Source organism: Mustela nivalis (assembly GCF_964662115.1).
Source record: "Mustela nivalis genome assembly, contig: HAP1_SCAFFOLD_521, whole genome shotgun sequence".
NCBI classification, from domain to species: Eukaryota; Metazoa; Chordata; class Mammalia; order Carnivora; family Mustelidae; genus Mustela; species Mustela nivalis.
In genome coordinates, this window is record NW_028136137.1 from 516,103 (window position 1) to 522,102 (window position 6,000).

A 6,000-nucleotide genomic window follows, 5' to 3' on the forward strand; every position below is an offset into this window, starting at 1 on the left:
AGCTGAAGACAACCATTCAAAAGTTCTGGCACCTTTTCCTCCCAACTTTCACTGAAGTTGAACAGATAAATGTATATATATGAAGTGATTTCTGGGAAAGACCAAAAAAAAAAAAAAAAAGATACCGACAACAAGAAAACAAAAAAGAGAACAAAGCAGAAGAAAACGGTGTTCATTTTCTTCCTGAGGCTGCCCTTCCTCGATACTGCTACTTGGTTTTACTACCTGCTTTTCTCCCTGGGCTTTCTTGACAAAACATGGTTCCACTACTTTTACCTTCTTCAAAGTGTTTGACAGAGTCGTTTGCTTTCAACATGGAGTTTGAGCAAAATGGACTATTGTTTTAAAATATTCTATCATGTGTGCTGTAATATCTCATCCTGGACATGATGCAAATGCTATGATCAAAAGAAGAGATGCTTTTAAAGTGATCACCAGAGTTGTGAAATTCATTGGCATGATCCTTCTTTTTTTAAAAAAAAAGATTTTATTTATTTATTTGACAGACAGAGATCACAAGTAGGCAGAGAGGCAGGCAGAGAGAGGAGAAAGCAGGCCCCCTGCAGAGCAGAAAGCCCGATGCGGGGCTCGATCCCAGGACCCTGGGATCATGACCTGAGCTGAGGGCAGAGGCTTAACCCACTGAGCCACCCAGGCTCCCCGACATGATCCTTCTTTTGAGGGTCATAATTCGTTTAATTTTTTTTCTGCTCCAGTTTAACCTTCGCAGTCTTCAGTTGTTATGTGCATTAGACACAGTATTAGCAGTAGTGGCAGTAAAAATACTCCTGTCACCCTTTACAGGTACCATTTTACTAGCATCTCCTTACCACTGTAGCAGCTTTAAACCCTGTTTCCACCCTGTTCATTCCTTTAAATGCCTTTTCCTTAAAACCTTTTCTTAGTTTTTGGTGTTCTATAGCTTTACCACAAAATGTTTAATTGAAGATTTCTCATCTTGCTTGGTATCTGTGCATTTCCTGTATTTCTGGATTTATCATTTCTGTAATATCCTCAGCTGTTTTCTTCTGAAATTTTGACTCTGTCCTTCTGCTGTACATCCCAGGATTCTTATTTAAACCTCCCGTCTGTTGTTCGTGTCTCTCAAGCTGGCGTTCATCCTCTTCTCCTGCCTCCTTGTGTTGCATTCTGGGGAATGTCTTCACTTCTTGGTGCAGTGTTGTGAAGTCCTTCATTCGGGGCTCATCTACTGCCCCACCATTCTGGTGTGTTTTCTGTTGTGTTTTACGTCTCAGTGATTTTTGGTCCCTGTTTAACTTCCTTCAGTTCCATGTTCACACTTGGCCTGTTGCTTTTGATAGGCTCTTGATCCTTCTTCATTTTTAAACCTCTTTTGTGTTCTTAAACAATTAACATGTAATATTTTCTATTCTGTATCTGATCATTCCAGTGTCTAAAGTCTTCATTTTCCCTCAGTCTTCTGTCTCTCACAGTGGCCTCATTTCTTGCATACTCTGTGAAGGGATTTTGAGACCAGATTTATTGGAACATAGATGTATTCTCTTTTAATTCTGTTTTTTGGTGTTTTTTTTTTGTTTGTTTGTTTGTCTGTCTGTTTTTTCCTGGAGGGTTTGTCTTTCCTTTGCCAGGAGGCTGGGAGTGTTCTTGGTTGGGATCACTTTGGTTCCATTTGAGGGTCCTGGTTTATTAAGGAAATCTCAGGTTCAGTTCCCCCAACTTACCGTGTGGTGGGAACGGGGTCTGGAGGGCACAGGCCTGTAGAGATCCTGCAGTGAAAATGGCATTTGTTCTCTGGCACCCTGATTTGTTTCTCTTGAGCTTGTTGCTTACAGATCAGGTTTTGGCTCACTTGTTTCTGCCACCTCCCTCTTCCTGCTTCCTTTCCTACCATTTTCTAAGTCCTTTGCTAGTTTTCCGATGTCTTCTAAAGCCCAGAAATGTTTTGTGAATTCCATTTGCCATCACTAATTGCAAGTCTCATCCTGCAGCAGGAAGGCCAGAGCCAGACACTGTAATGCTCTGCCTCCCACAGAGGAGATTTTAATACCCTCTCCTCGTGTTCAGAAATTCTAGATTGGAGATGGAGTTATGGATACATTACCATCTACAGAGGATTAGTTGCCTATATAATAGAACAAGTATGCATTATTCTAATCTTCCTAAAACTTCCATTTTGCATAATAAATATGAATGAATAAGGAACCCGCATTACTTTAGTTTATGCAGATGTTCTCTTTCTGTCTCTGGCTTTAGATGGTAGGTTGTCATTTGTATGGTTCATTCTGAAAATTGGGTAACTTCATTCTTATTTTCTACATGTTGGTGCCATATAAAGTGATGATTTATGGAGATTCAGAGGTAAATATTTATCAACATCTAAATAATTGGGGAAGGCTTCCTTTACAAAAGGTAGAATTATTAAGACCTGTTTAATCACAGAAGGGATATCCTGTAAAGCTAGCCCATAAATAAAAAGTGGATCAGAAGAAAGCAGAGAGAGGAGAGAATTTGGAAGGAGCACGTGGAGGGACACCTACTGCCTATCCCTGTAAGTCAGGGGCAATCCGGAAGGGAAACCTTGTTAAAGGAGGCAGTAGTGTTTAGATGTAATGAGCTACTGGAAACCTCACAGTGTTCTGGTGAATCAAGTGGTGTGCAATCAAGTCCGCAGCCCAGTTGAAGTTGTGGCTTCAGGCAGCAAGCGAGCAGGCCTTTCTGTCTGCCTTTATCTCCAGTGGGAGCGACTTGTCCTCCTTGAAGTCAGCCTCCAGACATCTTTTCCTGTCGCTACACATCTGTGCATCACTGAGAATTTCTGCGGTTGCTGCTTCATGGAGATGTTTGTCAGTTTTGGGTTTTGTTTGTTTTGTTTTTTTTTTTACCGAGGTTCACTTGCTAACTTTTCTCTTCTCTTAAAAAAAATATATATTTAATCTAGGGGTGCCTGGGTGGCTCAGTGGGTTAAAGCCTCTGCCTTCGGCTCGGCTTGAAGACATGATCCCAGGGTCCTGGGATTGAGCCCCACATCAGGCTCTCTGTTCAGCAGGGAGCCTGCTTCCCTTCCTCTCTCTCTGCCTGCCTCTCTGCCTATTTGTGATCTCTGTCTGCCAAATAAATAAATAAAATCTTTAAAAAATATATGTGTTTAATCTAGGGGCACCTGGGTGGCTAAGTGGGTGGGTTAAGCCTGTCTCTTCAGCTCAGGTTATGATCTCAGGGTCCTGGGATTGAGTCCTGCATCATCAGGGAGCCCTCTTCCTCCTCCTCCTCTCTCTCTCTCTCTCTCTCTCTCTCTCTCTCTCTCTGCCTCTCTGCCTACTTGTGATCTCTCTCTGTCAAATAAATAAGTAAGTAAATAAATCTTTTAAAATATATATATATAATCTCTTCCAGGAAGAGATTATGCTGAGTGAAAAAAGTCAAGCAGAGAGAGTCAATTATCATATGGTTTCACTTATTTGTGGAGCATTACAAATAGCATGGTGGACAAGGGGAGATGGAGAGAAGGGAGTTGAGGGAAACTGGAAGGGGAGGTGAACCATGACAGACTATGGACTCTGAAAAATAATCTGAGGGTTTTGAAGGGGTAGGGGGTGGGAGGTTGGGGGAACCAGGTGGTGGGTATTAGAGAGGGCACGGATTGCATGGAGCACTGGGTGTGGTGCAAAAACAACGAATACTGTTACACTGAAAAAATATATATATATTTCATCTCTTATTACCATGTATTTTAAATGGTAGTGGGGATGATGGTGTGGGACCCCATGAAGTGAATTTACACTGCCATCTTGACCACAATATAAGTGTCGTACACAGCCGTCCTGTGTCCCCTTTCGTTCTGAAATGGATTCTCTCTTCCCAGCTGTTATCAATAGAAGACAGGGGTCTTTGTTCTTGTAGGTGACTTGTCCAAGATCGCACAACTTTTGAGGTTTAACCTTTGGTCTGATTGTAGGACCCATTTTCTTTAACTCAGTGCCATGCAACCTACCATGTAGGACTCTCAATACTCTCCTGCTTTTGAAGCTGTAATCCACAGGCCACGTCTACCAGTGCATATCTATTTTTGTCTAGTTCACTCATTTATTGCACACATTTACTGGATGCCAGCTATGTGTTTCAGGCACCTTTCTAGGTGCTGGAGATATGGCAGTGGGCAAGTCAAACACAACCCCCTGCCCTCATTGAGCATGTTCCATTTCCTACTACTGGAAGCATCCACCAGGAACAATGGACTTATGCCAGAAGTCCAGCAATGATATGAGTTCCAGAAATTTCTGAATGGTTCTTTGTGGAAGTGATGATTTGGCGGCAGCCCTCAAGGTAGCTACCTGCACAGGCAAAAAAAAAAAAAAAAAAAAAAAAAAAAAGGAGGGCTGGTGTAGAAATGCCTGATGAATGTGCTTCAAGGTCAAATAACTGAGCCAGGTCTTTAAGGTCTTATTTAGCTCTGAGATTTTTCAAGAACTTTCCATGATACATAAGCATATTATAGAAAAAACCCTATTCAAAGCACACTGTAAATTTGGAGGACGATTGTCTTTGCATTATTTTTGTGATTAAATGACAGTTGATGATACAGGCACTGTTGTAAGTCACTTATCCCTGTGCAAACACTTTGTGGTAAATTCTTTTATAATCCTTATTTTTCAGAGGTAGAGACTGATGCAAAGGGAGAAGTTTGGTGGTTCTCCACTGGCCACAGCTAAGCAAGCAAAAAGCAAAAAGCAGAGCCTGCATTGGAACCAGGCACTGTGGCTCCAGACCCCAACTCTTCACCCTTGGGCTTCTTGCAGCACGCCTGATTTCTTGTCACTAAGAACTTGGTGCAGGAGTTTAACGGTACCTTTAACTTCTAGTTTTTCTTTCTCAGAACTGAATCTGCATTGCAGTGCATCTCTGCATAAACATGTGTTTAATTTTGTCACCTTTAATTTTGTTTTTAGGTAAGATCTGAAGGAGTCAATCTGTTTCTTCTGTGGCTTCAAGCACTTCAGACAAACTTTGCAGAAGAGCAGGTGCTGATTTTTGCTTGCCTCGTGCCTGGTTTCCCAGCGATCATGTCATCCAGAGGGACCTGCATGGTGGAGACACTCATCAGTCCTAGCCCTGGTGTGGCGGATGGTGAGGAACATTTTAGCCAGCCTTACAGGTTGAAATGACTCTGGAAGTTCTCTTGAGGGATTCCTCAGCTTGTCATGATCCTGAATAGAACCCTTTATTTCGTAGATGGGTTTGGAGGAGGAATTATCCCCTGCTCTTGTTCACAGTAATGTCTTACAGACATTAGAATAGAAAGAATCCGAGCCTTTTTTATATGCAATGAGGACGGGAGACATTTACTGAAGTGGTGGAAACAGGAATGGAAGGGAGGACTCAGATGTTGGAAACAGCAGGAAGTGGAGACACATCATGTATCTGGAGTGTTTTCTTGGCTGTGAATGAAATTTAAATCTGCCATCCAAAACTACTGTTTATTGTCCTCAGCATGATTGTTTCACGAGTGGACATTCATCTGCTCACCCAGCCCTGTATTTTCATGCCGCATTCATGGAAAGACAGTAGCTGCTTCCTGGGAAAGTCATGGCAACCATCTGTGTCCCATGAGTTTTTAAGGAACTTGCCAGTTAGGGCCAATGATTGATTAATGCACATCACTTTATTGCCCAAAGACAGGTATTTGATCCTTAGGCTGACCGAAGCAGAATTTGGCAGAGAGAAGAATAGTTTAGAGGGAGAGGTGGCTTCATGGGACTTTGTACCGTATTTCCAACCCCTTGATGCTCGCTGGCCTGGAGTGTCGCGTGAGCAGTTTCCAAAGGAGGGGCCGATGTATTTTAATGAAGGCCATTTTTTAAAAACCCTTTGAACGTTGGTGAAAGAACTCCTTTTTTTCCCCACTCTGGAGCAAAGATATATCCACAAGAATCACTCCACTCTTGCCGGCCATATCAGGGGAAAGGATCGCTGAGGACCAAACATGCTTTTTTCTTCAAGTACTATTGAACTGTATGGTTA

The 6,000-nt window shown here is 42.3% G+C and overlaps 1 long non-coding RNA gene across 3 annotated transcripts in view; it reads left to right on the forward strand.

The window, feature by feature from the left end:
• LOC309857237 overlaps positions 1-5,773 on the forward strand; it is a 30,929-nt gene extending 25,156 nt beyond the window's left edge. For 2 of the 3 annotated variants that reach the window (XR_014307568.1, XR_014307569.1), the window contains one exon: positions 4,929-5,773. This is a non-coding gene — a long non-coding RNA (uncharacterized lncRNA). Of the gene's footprint in view, positions 1-4,635; positions 4,767-4,928 lie in introns of those variants that run through there. The other variant, XR_014307570.1, reaches the window with a different exon arrangement.
• The last annotated feature ends 227 nt before the right edge of the window (positions 5,774-6,000 follow it).